Genomic DNA, 18,150 nt, shown 5'->3' with positions numbered 1-18,150 from the left:
ATTTTAAAAGTGTTTACCTAGAAAAGTACACTACAAATGGAATTAATAACAAACACAAAATATGCAAAAGATACAAATTATCACAATATGGGTATCCTGCTTCTGTATCTTTTCACTGACTCCTGTTCAAATGAGTCACATATTCTGAATCATTTCTCCCAGTCGATATATGCCACACATGTTAGCTTGTACTGAACTTCTTGGGAAATCAAAAGCAAATACTAAGCAAATGTGTGTTAGATTTTTGTCAACAGTGATATTTCAAATATAAATCCTTACTCATTGCACTATTTAATATCAATGCCGGAATCTAACTTACACTGGCAGAATCTTCAATTTTTTGAGAATCTTCAAAATGGTGTGTAAATATTTAGGATCGTTATGTCTTCCTGGAGGAAAGATCCCTTTAGTAGTATGTAGTCACCTTCTTTGTCTTTTCTTACTAATTTTAGTTTGAAGTCTATTGTATCTGATATGAGGATGGCAACTCCAGCCTGTTTATGGGGGCAGTTAGCTTGATAGATTTTATTCCAACCTCTCACTTTGAAAAGATGATTGTTTTTGGGTAAGATGTGTCTCTTGAAGACAGCAGAACGATGGCTCTTGCTTTTTGATTCAACTAGACAGCCTAAGCCGTTTAATTGGAGCCTTAAGTCCATTGATATTGAGAGTTAATATTGAGAGATATTTATTAGTTCCTACCATTTTTAAAAGCTTTTAGTAGGGCCTGTGTCTTGACAGTTCTTGTGGTCCTTAGATGGTATGCTGTTTAGGTGCCATTTCTTTCCCTATATTGCATTCATTTTGGTTTTCTATGTATAGAGCATCTTTGAGAATTCTCTGTAGTGTTGGTTTTGTTTCGACATATTGTTGCAGCTTTTCCCTGAAATGGAATGTTTTTATTGTTCCCTCAGTTATGAATGAGAGCATAGCTGGCTACAATATTCTTGGTTGGTAGTTATTTGATTTAAGGGCATGACATATATGCTTCCAGTCACTTCGTGCTTGCATGGTCTCTGCTGAGAAATCTGGGGTTATTCTGATTGGTTTGCCTTTATAGGTTACTGATCCCTTTTCCCTGGCTGCCTTTAGGATCTTTCCTTTCGTTTGTATTCATCCAGTTCAGATCACAATGTGGCGGTGGGATGTTCTTTTCTGGTCAGGTCTGTTTGGGGTTCTGAAAGCTTCTCGTATCTGGATGGGCCTGCCCTTCTGGATATTTGGGAAATTCTCTGAGATGATTCCCTGAAGTATATTTCCAATACCATTGACCTCTTTCTCCACGGCCTCCTCAATACCAACTAGCCTTAAATTAGGATTCCTAATTGTATCTTGGACCTCCTGAAGCGCTCTCTCAATTTTCCTCGATTTGGATTGACTCATTTTCTGTTCTTTCTCTATAATAACTAAATTATCTTCAGCCCCGGAAATTCTCTCCTCTGCATTGTCTAACCTGCTATCAAAGCTCTCTACTTTATTTTTCATCACCCTTGCTTCTAATTGCTCACTTTTGATGCCTTGCATCTCTTGTTTTAGATCATGTATGGATTTCTTTATCTCCTTGATTTCCTTTTGAGTGGTTAGCTCAGTAGCTTTATTTTCTTTGGACATTTGCTGGAGTTTGGTCACGTTTTTATTTGTGGATTCTATGAATTCATCCATATTTCTTTGAAAAACCTTTGTTATGGCCTCCTTTATGGCTTCTTCTTTTTCACTTATCACCTTGTTTGTGCTTTCCTCTTGTTCAGCTATGGCTTCCTCCATTATCTCTTTCTTTATATTTTCACATTTTTCATTAATGATGTTTATCAATTGCATTTGTGTAGCACTTGGAAGACTCTCCTCTAGGTTTGCCAGTGACTGTTCCATTGTCTGTTTACATTTGGTGGGGGATATTGTTACTTGATTTGACATTTTTCTTGAGTTTCTTGTTCTGCCCATTTGAAAATGGGAGCAAGATTACTACTAAATACGATTATAGTTTTTCAGATATAACCAACCTAGACCTCTGTAGCTGGCAGACACTAGATGTTCACAAGTTTTGATTGGTATTATCACTCTTTCTTTTTTGTGCACTTACAGACCAGTCTAATACAACCACTGATAAGCGATTTATACCCAAAACTATAGGCCTCTCAATCCAATCTCGATTGTCTTTAAGTCCCTCTGAGCCTAGAGAATAATTAACCACCTACATATACAATATTGCTCAACAGCCATCAAGTGTAGATCCGTGCAGTATAAGGGTTGAAAGACGAGCAGAGGTCCAGAGATAGAAAAAAAGAATGAGAGAGGTCAGGGGAGGCACAAGAGGATTAACGTAGGAGTGTAAGAATACTGTAGTAATGAAGAAAAGGTATAGCATAAGGATAACTGACCTAAGTTGGTAAGTAGGTAGCATATTTGAGTACAAAGTTTGGAAAATATTAGAATAAAACTTATGTGTTGCTGCACGACTAGCTCTTAGCCCAACCAGTGGCCTCACAGTGGACCATAGGATGGATCTGTTTTTCTTGTCTACGTTGAGGGAAAGGGGTATTTCACAAGATGCAGAAGCGAAGATTTCATAAGCCAATGCTGTGAGTGAATTAGCTCTTAAAAAGCATTTTTATTTTCTATTATCTTTTTGCCAGTCTTGGGGCTGGAATTCAGGGCCTGAGCACTGTCCTCGGGTTTTCTCAAGTCTAGCCCTCTGCCACTTGAGCCACAGTGCCACGTCTAGATTTTCTATCTATGTGATACTGAGCAATCAAACCCAGATCTTCATGGATGCTAGGCAAGCACTCTACCACTATGCCAAACTCTCAACCCTGACATAGTAATTATAAAGTCATCATCATCATATCAAAATATCCTTTCTCCTACAAAGAATGAACACTTTTCTATGTGTGTAATGCTTTTTTTTAAATTTCACTAATTCTTCTGTGTTTTTCCCTCTTGCATTTTTTACACATGACAGCAAAGCTAATCATCAGGAAAAAATTGATTAGGATACAGAAACCTAATAATACCCTGGTAGAATGACGTCAAAAATATGTGCAAGATGCCCTGTGTGTTTGACCTAGTGGTAGAGTCCTTGGCTACCACGCAAAAAGACTCAGGTTTGATTCCTCATTACCACATACATAGAAAATGCTGCAAGTGGTGCTGTGGCTTGGTGGGACAGCTAAAGCCTAAATAAAGCCCAAGAACAATGTTCACACTCTGAGATCAAGTCCCAAGACTAGCAAAAACAAAAAAAACAATTCGACAAGGGGCAAAATGCAGGCAGAGTAGGCACTGTGAAGGAAATGTTTTGTAAAGGATGAAGGCAATATTGACCCTTAAGTTTGGATCTTACCTGAGAAAGGCTCCTTGAGCCTGAGACCAGACTGGTAGTTGGGCCTAGTGGAAGACATTGGGAATAGACAAATAAGGTGTGCTGTTTACTACATCCACATGTATATTGTGAGATTGGAGGAGAGATTCAGGCTCCAGTATGTCTTTGATGAGGTCTTCTGTGAGCAAGGATCTTTGGTCATTGGGCCCTGAAAGGTGACCCTGCCTCCCTCACAATGGAACAGAATATGGAACCCTGGTAACCAAGCCACTGTAACTAACAACCAGCTCAATCCAGCTCACTTGTCCTGCGGCTCAGGAAGAAGAAAGATGTTGCTGTGCTGTTGATAAAGGTCAGGAATGTCGAGTCTCAGGCATGGAAGTTGTGGATGACTTACTCGAAGATGTACATGCTAGATCTTTGCCAAGCCACATATCCAGTATAACAGACCTTTCTCTAAGAAGAAGGCCAGGAAAATCCAGGGCAACCAGATGAGGTAAATTTCTAAGAAGAAATGTATTTGACCCCATCATCCTCCCCACACACTACAACTTTCTTTTTTTTCATTTTTTTATTGTAATTAGTAAAAGGGTTACATGATGTTTGCCAGGTAGATGGTGCATTAATTCACATACATTGATACTCTTTCACATGTCTTGGTACCCATTTCCCTCCAACCCCACACCCCCCAGCCTTCTTGGTTTTCCCCCCTTCCCTATCAAATTTCAAATATCCAAATACAAATAAATTCAATATATCAGATAACAAAGTGAGATACTATACCAATATGGGATAACCAAGGGACAGCAAAGGAGATGAGAGACAACATAGTACATTAAGGACAACAATCATTCATTATATGGCTTTTGTTTCAATATCCTGGAGGTCCTTTCAATAAGCTTCACAATATATGGCCTTATATATGGCCTTTTGCTCTATTGCAAATCTCTGCTAGTAGAAGCCAAGGTTTCTACTGATTATGACGAATGAGGGAAACCACTGAGCCTAAGTTCCTTTGAGTCTGGCTTACTTCACTTAATATGATTTGTTCTAAGTCTTTCCATATCCTAACAAATGGGGTGAGGTCATTCTTTCTGACAGCAGGATAGAATTCCATTGTGTACAAATACCACAACTTGTTGATCCACTCATCAACTGAGGGACATCTGGGTTGGTTCCATATCTTTGCTATGGTGAATAGCGCTGCAATGAACATTGTTGTGCTAGTGGGTTTAGTATGCCCTTGTTTCTGGATTGTTGGGTAAATGCCAAGTAGTGGAATTGCTGGGTCATAGGGGAGTTCTATGTTTAGCCTTTTGAGGCACTGCCACACTGCTTTCCATAGTGGTTGAACGAGTTTGCACTCCCACCAACAGTGTAGTAGGGATCCCTTCTGGCCACATCCCCTCCAGCATCTGTTGTCATTCGTTTTCCTGATCCTGGCCATTCTAACTGGTGTGAGGTGGAATCTCAGAGTTCTTTTGATATGCAATTCTTTTATGACCAGAGATGTTGAGCATTTCTTCATGTGCCTATAGGCCATTTTTGTTTCTTCTTCAGAGAAGACTCTATTTAAGTCTTTGGCCCATTTTTAATGGGATGGGTGTTACTATGGAGGTTCGTTATGGAGTGATTCAATTTTTTGAGTTGTTGATATATTTTAGATATGAGGCCTTTCTCCGTTGTTTGGTTGGTGAAGATCTTCTCCCACTCTGTAGGCTTCCTGATTAGTTTACTAGCTATATCCGTTGCCATACAAAAGCTCTGCAGTTTAATGCAGTCCCATTTATCCAGCCTTCTCTGATTTGTTGTGATTCTTGGTCTTTATTAAGCAAGTTTCAACCTGTGCCAAGGAGGCCTAGTGTATCTCATATTCCTTCCTGTAAACTTTTCAGTGTGTCAGTTTTACCTCCAGGTCTTTGATCCATTTGGAGTTAATTCTAGTGCAAGGTGACAAAGAAGGATCCAACTTTAGTTTTCTGCTGTTGCTTAACCAGTTCTGCCACCACAACATGTTGAAGAGGCTATCTTTCTTCCATTCTATTTTTTTGGCTCCCTTGTCAAAGATTACGTGGCCATAGGTCTGTGGTTTAAAATCTGGGATCACAGTTCTATTCCATTGGACTTCAGGCTTGTTCTTGTGCCAGTACCAAGCTGTTTTGAGAATTATACCTCTGTAATAGAGTCTAAAGTTTGGAATTGAAATTCCTCCAGCGCTGTTCTTTCTGCTAAGAAGTGTTTTTGCTATACGGGGTCTTTTATTATTCCATATGAAATTTTGAATTGCCTCTTGTATTTCTTTAAAGAATGACATTGGGATGTTGATGGGTATTGCATTGAATTTGTAGATAGCCCTTGGCAAGATTGTCATTTTCACAATGTTGATTCTTCCAATCCAGGAGCATGGGAGCTTTTTCCATTTCCTTAGTTCTGCTTTAATTTCCTTTTTCAGGGTTTTAAAGTTTTCATCTAAACAGTCCTTTACATTCTTAGTTAAGCTAATTCCTAGGTACTTTATTTTCTTTGAGGCTATTGTGAAAGGAGTTTCTTTCCTGATTATTGCCTCGTTCCTATCACTATTGGCGTAAAGGAAGGCAGTTGGTTTGTGAGGGTTGATTTTATGGCCTGCTACCCTTCCAAAGCTTTGAATCAGCTCAAGGAGCTTGGGAGTTTAGTCTATAGGATTCTTTAAATACAGAATCATGTCATCTGCAAAGAGGGATAGTTTTATTTCCTCTTTCCCTACTTGGATCCCCTTTATGCTTGCTTCTTGCCTTATTGCACTGCCTAGGAAATTTAGTACTATGTTAGAAAGGAGTGGAGAGAGTGGGCATCGTTGTCTCGTTTTTGATTTTAGAGGGAATGGCTTTAGATTTTCACTATTAAGTATGATACTAGCAGTGGGTTTCTCATACACAGCCTTTATTACATTGAAAAATGTTCCATGCAGTCCTAGTTTCTCCACATCTTTTAACATAAAGGGGTTTTAGATCTTGTCAAATGCCTTTTCCGCATCTATTGAGACAATGATGTGATTTTTGTCCTTGCTCCTGTTGATGTGTTGAATTGTATTAATTGATTTGTGTATGTTGAACCAGCTTTGCCTCCCTGTGATAAATCCAGTTTCATCATAGTGTATAATTTTTTGATGAGTTTTTGTAGACGGTTGGCCAGTATTTTGTTGAGAAGTTTTGCATCGATGTTCATCAAAGAAATGGGTCTATAGTTCTCTTTCTTTGATGAATCTCTCTCTGGTTTGGGGATGAGGGATATACTGACTTCACAGAATGAGGTGGGTAAACAACCTTTATTTTCAATTTCATTGAAGAGCTTGAGGAGTATTGGTGTGAGCTCTGCTTTGAAGACCTTATAGAATTCAGCTGTGAATCCATCTGGCCCTGGGCTCTTTTTAAGTGGAAGTTGTCTAATTTCCATTTCTATTTCAGAGCTTGAAATAGGCCTGTTGAGTTGGGTTAGCTCTTCTTGGTTCAGTGTGAGTATGTTAATATTGTCTAGGAATTCATCCATTTCTTCTAGATTCTCAAATTTGTTGGCGTAAATGTTTGAGAAGTATTCCCTCATGATATGCTGGATCTTGGTAATTTCTGTCGTGATATTACCATTTTCATCTGCGATTTTGTTTATTTCGATATGCTCTCTTGTTTTTTTGGTAAGATTTGCTAAGGGCTTGTCAATTTTGTTAATTCTTTCAAAGAACCAACTCCTTGTTTTGTTGATTCTTTCTATAGGTTTTTTTTTATTCCAAATCATTTAATTCTGCTTTGATTTTAATAATTTGCTTTCTCCTAATGGGTTTAGGGTTGGTTTGTTGCTCTTTTTCCAGGAGGTTAAAGTGAGACATTAACTAGTTGGTTTGCCATTTTTCCAACTTGCTGTTGTAGGCACTCAGCGCTATAAATTTCCTTGAGTACTGCCTTTGTTGTGTCCCTAAGGAGTTGATATTTGTGTGCTCCTTATTGTCAAATTTCATAAACAGTTGGATATCTGTTCTGATCTCTTCGATTACCCATTGTTTTTGATTCAACAATGTGTTGTTCAGTCTCCATGAGTTACAGGGTTTTCTTTGGTAGAGATGTGTGTTCAGTTCCAATTTGATGACTTTGTGGTCTGAGAGTGTGGATGGAATAATTTCAGTGTTTCTGAATCTGTCCAGGTTTGTTTTATGGCCTAAGATGTGGTCTATTTTGGAAAATGTTCCATGTGCTGCTGAGAAAAACGTATATTGTGTGGTTACTGTGTGGAATATTCTGCAGATGTCTGTTAGATCTAGTTGGTCTATATAGTTGTTCAGTTCTAAGGTTTCTCTGTTGAGTTTTTGCCTTGTTGATCTGTCCATAGGTGAGAGTGGTGTGTTAAACTCACCAACAATCACTGTATTTTGATCTATGTATGGTTTCAGTGTAAGTAAAGTTTGCTTGATGAAGTTTGGAGCTCCGGGATTGGGTGTGTAAATATTTAGGATCGTTATGTCTTCCTGGAGGAAAGATCCCTTTAGTAGTAGGTAGTAACCTTCTTTGTCTTTTCTTACTAATTTGAGTTTGAAGTTGATTGTATCTGATATGAGGATGGCAAGTCCAGCCTGTTTATGGGGGCAGTTAGCTTGATAAAGTTTATTCCAACCTCTCACTTTCAAAAGATGATTTTTTTGGGTAAGATGTGTCTCTTGAAGACAGCAGAACGATGGCCCTTGCTCTTTGATCCAACTAGACAGCCTATGCCTTTTAATTGGAGAGTTAAGTCCATTGATATTGAGAGTTAGGATTGAGAGATATTTATTAGTTCCTACCATTTTTAAAAGCTTTTAGTAGGGCCTGTGTCTTGACAGTTCTTGTGGCCCTTAGATGGTATGCTGTTTAGGTGCCATTTCTTTCCCTATATTGCATTTATTTTGGTTTTCTATGTATAGAGCATCTTTGAGAATTCTCTGTAGTGTTGGTTTTGTTTCGACATATTGTTGCAGCTTTTCCCTGGAATGGAATGTTTTTATTGTTCCCTCTGTTATGAATGAGAGCTTAGCTGGCTACAATAATCTTGGTTGGTAGTTATTTGATTTAAGGGCATGACATATATGCTTCCAGTCACTTCGTGCTTGCATGGTCTCTGCTGAGAAATCTGGGGTTATTCTGATTGGTTTGCCTTTATAGGTTACTGATCCCTTTTCCATGGCTGCCTTTAGGATCTTTCCTTTCGTTTGTATTCATCCAGTTCAGATCACAATGTGGCGGTGGGATGTTCTTTTCTGGTCAGGTCTGTTTGGGGTTCTGAAAGCTTCTCGTATCTGGATGGGCCTGCCCTTCTGCCTATTTGGGAAATTCTCTGAGATGATTCCCTGAAGTATATTTCCAATACCATTGACCTCTTTCTCCACGCCCTCCTCAATACCAACTAGCCTTAAATTAGGGTTCCTAATTGTATCTTGGACCTCCTGAAGCGCTCTCTCAATTTTCCTCGATTTGGATTGACTCATTTTCTGTTCTTTCTCTATAATAACTAAATTATCTTCAGCCCCGGAAATTCTCTCCTCTGCATTGTCTAACCTGCTATCAAAGCTCTCTACTTTATTTTTCATCGCCCTTGCTTCTAATTGCTCACTTTTGATGCCTTGCATCTCTTGTTTTAGATCAAGTATGGATTTCTTTATCTCCTTGATTTCCTTTTGAGTGGTTAGCTCAGTAGCTTTATTTTCTTTGGACATTTGCTGGAGTTTAGTCACGTTTTTATTTGTGGATTCTATGAATTCATCCATCTTTTTTGAAAAACCTTTGTTATGGCCTCCTTTATGGCTTCTTCTTTTTCACTTATCACCTTGTTTGTGCTTTCCTCTTGTTCAGCTATGGCTTCCTCCATTATCTCTTTCTTTATATTTTCGCATTTTTCATTAATGATGTTTATCTATTGCATTTGTGTCGCACTTGGAAGACTCTCCTCTAGGTTTGCCAGTGACTGTTCCATTGTCTGTTTACATTGGGTGCGGGATGTTGTTTCTTGATTTGACATTTTTCTTGAGTTTCTTGTTCTGCCCATTTGAAAATGGGAGCAAGATTACTACTAAATACGATTATAGTTTTTCAGATATAACCAACCTAGACCTCTGTAGCTGGCAGACACTAGATGTTCACAAGTTTTGATTGGTATTATCACTCTTTCTTTTTGTGCACTTACAGACCAGTCTAATACAACCACTGATAAGCGATTTATACCCAAAACAATAGGCCTCTCAATCCAATCTCTATTGTCTTTAAGTCTCTCTGAGCCTAGAGAATAATTAACCACCTACATATACAATATTGCTCAACAGCCATCAAGTGTAGATCCGTGCAGTATAAGGGTTGAAAGACGAGCAGAGGTCCAGAGATAGAAAAAAAGAATGAGAGAGGTCAGGGGAGACACAAGAGGATTAACGTAGGAGTGTAAGAATATTGTAGTAATGAAGAAAAGGTATAGCATAAGGATAACTGACCTAAGTTGGTAAGTAAGTAGCATATTTGAGTACAAAGTTTGGAAAATATTAGAATAAAACTTATGTGTTGCTGCACGACTAGCTCTTAGCCCAACCAGTGGCCTCACAGTGGACCATGGGATGGATCTGTTTTTCTTGTCTACGTTGAGGGAAAGGGGTATTTCACAAGATGCAGAAGCAAAGATTTCAGAAGCCAATGCTGTGAGTGAAATAGCTCTTAAAAAGCATTTTTATTTTCTTTTATCTTTTTGCCAGTCTTGGCGCTGGAATTCAGGGCCTGAGCACTGTCCTTGGGTTTTCTCAAGTCTAGCCCTCTGCCACTTGAGCCACAGTGCCACGTCTAGATTTTCTATCTATGTGATACTGAGCAATCAAAACCAGATCTTCATGGATGCTAGGCAAGCACTCTACCACTATGCCAAACTCTCGACCCTGACATAGTAATTATAAAGTCATCATCATCATATCAAAATAACCTTTCTCCTGCAAAGAATGAACACTTATGTATGTGTGTAATGCTTTTTTTTTAAATGTCAGTAATTCTTCTGTGTTTTTCCCTCTTGCATTTTTTACACATGACAGCAAAGCTAATCATCAGGAAAAAATTGATTAGGATACAGAAACCTAATAATATCCTAGTAGATTGACGTCAAAAATATGTGCAAGTTGCCCTGTGTGTTTGACCTAGTGGTAGAGTCCTTGGCTACCACGCAAAAAGACTCAGGTTTGATTCCTCATTACCACATACATAGAAAACGCTGCAAGTGGTGCTGTGGCTTGGTGGGACAGCTAAAGCCTAAAGAAAGCCCAAGAACAATGTTCACACTCTGAGGTCAAGTCCCAAGACTAGCAAAAACAAAAAAAACAATTCGACAAGGGGCAAAATGCAGGCAGAGTAGGCACTGTGAAGCAAATGTTTTGTAAAGCATGAGGGCAATATTGACCCTTAAGTTTTGATCTTACCTAAGAAAGGCTCCTTGAGCCTGAGACCAGACTGGTAGTTGGGCCTAGTGGAAGACATTGGGAATGGACAAATAAGGTGTGCTGTTTACTACATCCACATGTATATTGTGAGATTGGAGGAGAGATTCAGCCTCCAGTATGTCTTTGGTGAGGTCTTCTGTGAGCAAGGATCTTTGGTCATTGGGCCCTGAAAGGTGACCCTGCCTCCCTCACAATGGAACAGAATATGGAACCCTGGTAACCAAGCCACTGTAACTAACAACCAGCTCAAGCCAGCTCACTTGGCCTGTGGCTCAGGAGGAAGAAAGATGTTGCTGTGCTGTTGCCAAAGGTCAGGAAACTCGAGTCTCAGGCATGGAAGTTGTGGATGTCTTACTCAAAGATGTACATGCTAGATCTTTGCCAAGCCACAAATCCAGTATAACAGGCCTTTCTCTAAGAAGAAGGCCAGGAAAATCCAGGGCAACCAGATGAGGTAAATTTCTAAGAAGAAATGTATTTGACCCCATCATCCTCCCCACACACTACAACTTTCTTTTTTTTCCATTTTCTTATTGTAATTAGTAAAAGGGTTACATGATATTTGCCGGGTAGAAGGTGCATTAATTCACATTCATTGATACTCTTTCACATGTCTTGGTATCCATTTCCCTTCAACCCCACACCCCACACCGTTCTTGGTTTTCCCCCCTTCCCTATCAAATTTCAAATATCCAAATACAAATAAATTCAATATATCAGATAACAAAGGGAGATACTATACCAATATGGGATAACCAAGGGACAGCAAAGGAGATGAGAGACAATATAGTACATTAAGGACAACAATCATTCATTATATGGCTTTTGTTTCAATATCCTGGAGGTCCTTTCAATTAGCTTCACATTATAGGGCCTTATATGTGGCCTTTTACTCTGTTGCAAATCTCTGCTAGTAGAGCCCAAGGTTTCTACTGATTATGAGGAATGAGGGAAACCACTGAGCCTAAGTTCCTTTGAGTCTGGCTTACTTCACTTAATATGATTTGTTCTAAGTCTTTCCATATCCTAACAAATGGGGTGATGTCATTCTTTCTGACAGCAGCATAGAATTCCATTGTGTACAAATACCACAACTTGTTGATCCACTCATCAACTGAGGGACATCTGGGTTGGTTCCATATCTTTGCTATGGTGAATAGAGCTGTAATGAACATTGTTGTGCTAGCGGGCTTAGTATGCCCTTGTTTCTGGATTGTTGGGTAAATGACAAGTAGTGGAATTGCTGGGTCATAGGGGAGTTCTATGTTTAGCCTTTTGAGGCACTGCCACACTGCTTTCTATAGGGGTTGAACGAGTTTGCACTCCCACCAACAGTGTAGTAGGGATCCCTTCTGGCCACATCCCCTCCAGCATCTGTTGTCATTCTTTTTCCTGATCCTGGCCATTCTAACTGGAGTGAGGTGGAATCTTAGAGTTCTTTTGATATGCAATTCTTTTATGACCAGAGATGTTGAGCATTTCTTCATGTGTCTATAGGCCATTTTTGTTTCTTCTTCAGAGAAGACTCTCTTTAAGTCTTTGGCCCATTTTTAATGGGATGGGTGTTACTTTGGAGGTTAGTTTTGGAGTGATTCTATTTTTTGAGTTGTTGATATATTTTAGATATGAGGCCTTTGTCCATTGTTTGGTTGGTGAAGATCTTCTCCCACTCTGTAGGCTTCCTGATTAGTTTACTAGCTATATCCATTGCCATACAAAAGCTCTGCAGTTTAATGCAGTACCACTTATCCAGCCTTTCTCTGATTTGTTGTGATTCTTGGTCCTTATTAAGAAAGTTTCGACCTGTGCCAAGGAGGCCTAGTGTATTTCCTTTTGCTTCCTGTAAACTTTTCAGTGTGTCAGTTTTACCTCCAGGTCTTTGATCCATTTGGAGTTAATTCTAGTGCAAGATGACAAAGAAGGATCCAACTTTAGTTTTCTGCTGGTGCTTAACCAGTTCTGCCAGCACAACTTGTTGAAGAGGCTATCTTTCTTCCATTCTATTTTTTTGGCTCCCTTGTCAAAGATTAGATGGCCATAGGTCTGTGGTTTAAAATCTGGGATCGCAGTTCTATTCCTTTGGACTTCAGGCTTGTTCTTGTGCAAGTACCAAGCTGTTTTGAGAATTATAGCTCTGTAATAGAGTCTGAAGTTTGGAATTGAAATTCCTCTAGCGCTGTTCTTTCTGCTAAGAAGTGTTTTTGCTATACGGGGTCTTTTATTATTCCATATGAAATTTTGAATTGCCTCTTGTATTTCTTTAAAGAATGACATTGGGATGTTGATGGGTATTGCATTGAATTTGTAGATAGCCCTTGGCAAGATTGTCATTTTCACAATGTTGATTCTTCCAATCCAGGAGCATGGGAGGTTTTTCCATTTCCTTAGTTCTGCTTTAATTTCCTTTTTTAGGGTTTTAAAGTTTTCATCTAAACGGTCCTTTACATTCTTAGTTAAGCTAATTCCTAGGTACTTTATTTTCTTTGAGGCTATTGTGAAAGGAGTTTCTTTCCTGATTATTGCCTCGTTCCTATCACTATTGGCGTAAAGGAAGGCAGTTGATTTGTGAGGGTTGATTTTATGGCCTGCTACCCTTCCAAAGCTTTGAATCAGCTCAAGGAGCTTGGGAGTAGAGTCTATAGGATTCTTTAAATACAGAATCATGTCATCTACAAAGAGGGATAGCTTTATTTCCTCTTTCCCTACTTGGATCCCCTTTATGCTTGCTTCTTGCCTTATTGCACTGCCTAGGAAATTTAGCACTATGTTAGAAAGGAATGGAGAGAGTGGACATCCTTATCTCGTTCCTGATTTTAGAGGGAATGGCTTTAGATTTTCACCATTAAGTATAATACTAGCAGTTTGTTTCCCATACACAGCCTTCATTACATTGAGAAATGTTCCATGGAGTCCTAGTTTCTCCACATCTTTTAACATAAAGGGGTTTTGGATCTTGTCAAATGCCTTTTCCGCATCTATTGAGACAATCGTGATTTTTGTCCTTGCTCCTGTTGATGTGTTGAATTATATGAATTGATTTGTGTATGTTGAACCAGCTTTGCCTCCCTGTGATGAATCCAGTTTGATCATAGTGTATAATTTTTTGATGAGTTGTTGTAGACGGTTGGCCAGTATTTTGTTGAGAAGTTTTGCATCGATGTTCATCAAAGAAATGGGTCTATAGTTCTCTTTCTTTGATGAATCTCTGTCTGGTTTGGGGATGAGGGATATACTGGCTTCACAGAATGAGTTTGGTAAAGAACTTTCATTTTCAATTTCGTTGAAGAGCTTGAGGAGTATTGGTGTGAGCTCTGCTTTGAAGACCTTATAGAATTCAGCTGTGATTCCATCTGGCCCTGGGCTCTTTTTAAGTGGAAGTTGTCTAATTTCCATTTCTATTTCAGAGCTTGAAATAGGCCTGTTGAGTTGGGTTAGCTCTTCTTGGTTCAGTGTGGTATGTTAATATTGTCTAGGAATTCATCCATTTCTTCTAGATTCTCAAATTTGTTGGCGTAAAGGTTTGAGAAGTATTCCCTCATGATATTCTGGATCTTGGTAATTTCTGTCGTGATATTACCATTTTCATCTGTGATTTTGTTTATTTCGATATGCTCTCTTGTTTTTTTGGTAAGATTTGCTAAGGGCTTGTCCATTTTGTTAATTCTTTCAAAGAACCAACTCCTTGTTTTGTTGATTCTTTCTATAGGTTTTTTTTATTCCAAATCATTTAGTTCTGCTTTGATTTTAATAATTTGCTTTCTCCTAATGGGTTTAGGGTTGGTTTGTTGCTCTTTTTCCAGGAGGTTAAAGTGAGACATTAACTAGTTGGTTTGCCATTTTTCCAACTTGCTGTTGTAGGCACTCAGCGGTATAAATTTTCCTCTGAGTACTGCCTTTGTTGTGTCCCTAAGGAGTTGATATTTTTGTGCTCCTTATTGTTAAATTTCATAAACAGTTGAATATCTGTTCTGATCTCTTCGATTACCCATTGTTTTTGATTCAACAATGTGTTGTTCAGTCTCCATGAGTTACAGGGTTTTCTTTGGTAGAGACGTGTGTTCAGTTCCAATTTGATGCCTTTGTGGTCTGAGAGTGTGCATGGAATAATTTCAGTGTTTCTGAATCTGTCCAGGTTTGTTTTATGGCCTAAGATGTGGTCTATTTTGGAAAATGTTCCATGTGCTGCTGAGAAAAACGTATATTGTGTTGTTACTGTGTGGAATATTCTGCAGATGTCTGTTAGATCTAGTTGGTCTATATAGTTGTTCAGTTCTAAGGTTTCTCTGTTGAGTTTTTGCCTTGTTGATCTGTCCATAGGTGAGAGTGGTGTGTTAAACTCACCAACAATCACTGTATTTTGATCTATGTATGGTTTCAGTGTAAGTAAAGTTTGCTTGATGAAGTTTGGAGCTCCGGGATTGGGTGTGTAAATATTTAGGATCGTTATGTCTTCCTGGAGGAAAGATCCCTGTAGTAGTATATAGTAACCTTCTTTGTCTTTTCTTACTAATTTGAGTTTGAAGTTTATTGTATCTGATATGAGGATGGCAACTCCAGCCTGTTTATGGGGGCAGTTAGCTTGATAGAGTTTATTCCAACCTCTCACTTTCAAAAGATGATTGTTTTTGGGTAAGATGTGTCCCTTGAAGACAGCAGAACGATGGCCCTTGCTCTTTGATCCAACAAGACTACCTATGCCATTTAATTGGAGAGTTACGTCCATTGATATTGAGAGTGAGGATTGAGAGATATTTATTAGTTCCTACCATTTTTAAAAGCTTTTAGTAGGGCCTGAGTCTTGACGGTTCTTGTGGTCCTTAGATGGCATGCTGTTTAGGTGCCATTTCTTTCCCTATATTGCATTCATTTTGGTTTTCTATGTATAGAGCATCTTTGAGAATTCTCTGTAGTGTTGGTTTTGTTTCGACATATTGTTGCAGCTTTTCCCTGGAATGGAATGTTTTTATTGTTCCTTCAGTTATGAATGAGAGCTTAGCTGGCTACAATATTCTTGGTTGGTAGTTATTTGATTTAAGGGCATGACATATATGCTTCCAGTCACTTCGTGCTTGCATGGTCTCTGCTGAAATCTGGGGTTATTCTGATTGGTTTGCCTTTATAGGTTACTGATCCCTTTTCCCTGGCTGCCTTTAGTATCTTCCTTTCGTTTCTATTCATCCAGTTCGGATCACAATGTGGCGGTGGGATGTTCTTTTCTAGTCAGGTCTGTTTTGGGTTCTGAAAGCTTCTCGTATCTGGATGGTCCTGCCCTTCTGGATATTTGGGAAATTCTCTGAGATGATTCCCTGAAGTATATTTCCAATACCATTGACCTCTTTCTCCACGCCCTCCTCAATACCAACTAGCCTTAAATTAGGATTCCTATTTGCATTTTGGACCTCCTGAAGCGCTCTCTCATATTTCCTACATTTGGATTGACTCATTTTCTGTTCTTTCTCTATAATAACTAAATTATCTTCAGCCCCGGAAATTCTCTCCTCTGCATTGTCTAACCTGCTATCAAAGCTATCTACTTTATTTTTCATCGCCCTTGCTTCTAATTGCTCCCTTTTGATGCCTTGCATCTCTTGTTTGAGATCATGTATGAATTTCTTTATCTCCTTGATTTCCTTTTGAGTGGTTAGCTCAGTAGCTTTATTTTCTTTGGACATTTGCTGGAGTTTGGTCACGTTTTTATTTGTGGATTCTATGAATTCATCCATCTTTCTTTGAAAAACCTTTGTTATGGCCTCCTTTATGGCTTCTTCTTTTTCACTTATCACCTTGTTTGTGCTTTCCTCTTGTTCAGCTATGGCTTCCTCCATTATCTCTTTCTTTATATTTTCGCATTTTTCATTAATGATGTTTATCTATTGCATTTGTGTCACACTTGGAAGACTCTCCTCTAGGTTTGCCAGTGACTGTTCCATTGTCTGTTTACATTGGGTGCGGGATGTTGTTTCTTGATTTGACATTTTTCTTGAGTTTCTTGTTCTGCCCATTTGAAAATGGGAGCAAGATTACTACTAAATACGATTATAGTTTTTCAGATATAACCAACCTAGACCTCCGTAGCTGGCAGACACTAGATGTTCACAAGTTTTGATTGGTATTATCACTCTTTCTTTTTGTGCACTTACAGACCAGTCTAATACAACCACTGATAAGCGATTTATACCCAAAACAATAGGCCTCTCAATCCAATCTCTATTGTCTTTAAGTCACTCTGAGCCTAGAGAATAATTAACCACCTACATATACAATATTGCTCAACAGCCATCAAGTGTAGATCCGTGCAGTATAAGGGTTGAAAGACGAGCAGAGGTCCAGAGATAGAAAAAAAGAATGAGAGAGGTCAGGGGAGGTACAAGAGGATTAACGTAGGATTGTAAGAATATTGTAGTAATGAAGAAAAGGTATATCATAAGGATAACTGACCTAAGTTGGTAAGTAGGTAGCATATTTGAGTACAAAGTTTGGAAAATATTAGAATAAAACTTATGTGTTGCTGCACGACTAGCTCTTAGCCCAACCAGTGGCCTCACAGTGGACCATAGGATGGACCTGTTTTTCTTGTCTACGTTGAGGGAAAGGGGTATTTCACAAGATGCAGAAGCAAAGATTTCAGAAGCCAATGCTGTGAGTGAAATAGCTCTTAAAAAGCATTTTTATTTTCTTTTATCTTTTTGCCAGTCTTGGGGTTGGAATTCAGGGCCTGAGCACTGTCCTTGGGTTTTCTCAAGTCTAGCCCTCTGCCACTTGAGCCACAGTGCCACGTCTAGATTTTCTATCTATGTGATACTGAGCAATCAAACCCAGATCTTCATGGATGCTAGGCAAGCACTCTACCACTATGCCAAACTCTCAACCCTGACATAGTAATTATAAAGTCATCATCATCATATCAAAATAACCTTTCTCCTACAAAGAATGAACACTTATGTATGTGTGCAAGGCTTTTTTTTAAATTTCAGTAATTCTTCTGTGTTTTTCCCTGTTGCATTTTTTACACATGACAGCAAAGCTAATCATCAGGTAAAAATTGATTAGGATGCAGAAACCTAATAATATCCTAGTAGATTGACGTCAAAAATATGTGCAAGTTGCCCTGTGTGTTTGACCTAGTGGTAGAGTCCTTGGCTACCACGCAAAAAGACTCAGGTTTGATTCCTCATTACCACATACATAGAGAACGCTGCAAGTGGTGCTGTGGCTTGGTGGGACAGCTAAAGCCTAAAGAAAGCCCAAGAACAATGTTCACACTCTGAGGTCAAGTCCCAAGACTAGCAAAAACAAAAAAAAACAATTCGACAAGGGGCAAAATGCAGGCAGAGTAGGCACTGTGAAGCAAATGTTTTGTAAAGCA

The sequence above is a fragment of the Megascapheus bottae genome, unplaced genomic scaffold (genome assembly GCF_031878675.1).
Source record: "Megascapheus bottae isolate mThoBot1 unplaced genomic scaffold, mThoBot2.hap1 HAP1_SCAFFOLD_41, whole genome shotgun sequence".
Lineage (NCBI taxonomy): Eukaryota > Metazoa > Chordata > Mammalia > Rodentia > Geomyidae > Megascapheus > Megascapheus bottae.
The sequence above is the reverse complement of the archived record's forward strand: the minus strand, read 5'-3'. Positions refer to the sequence as shown.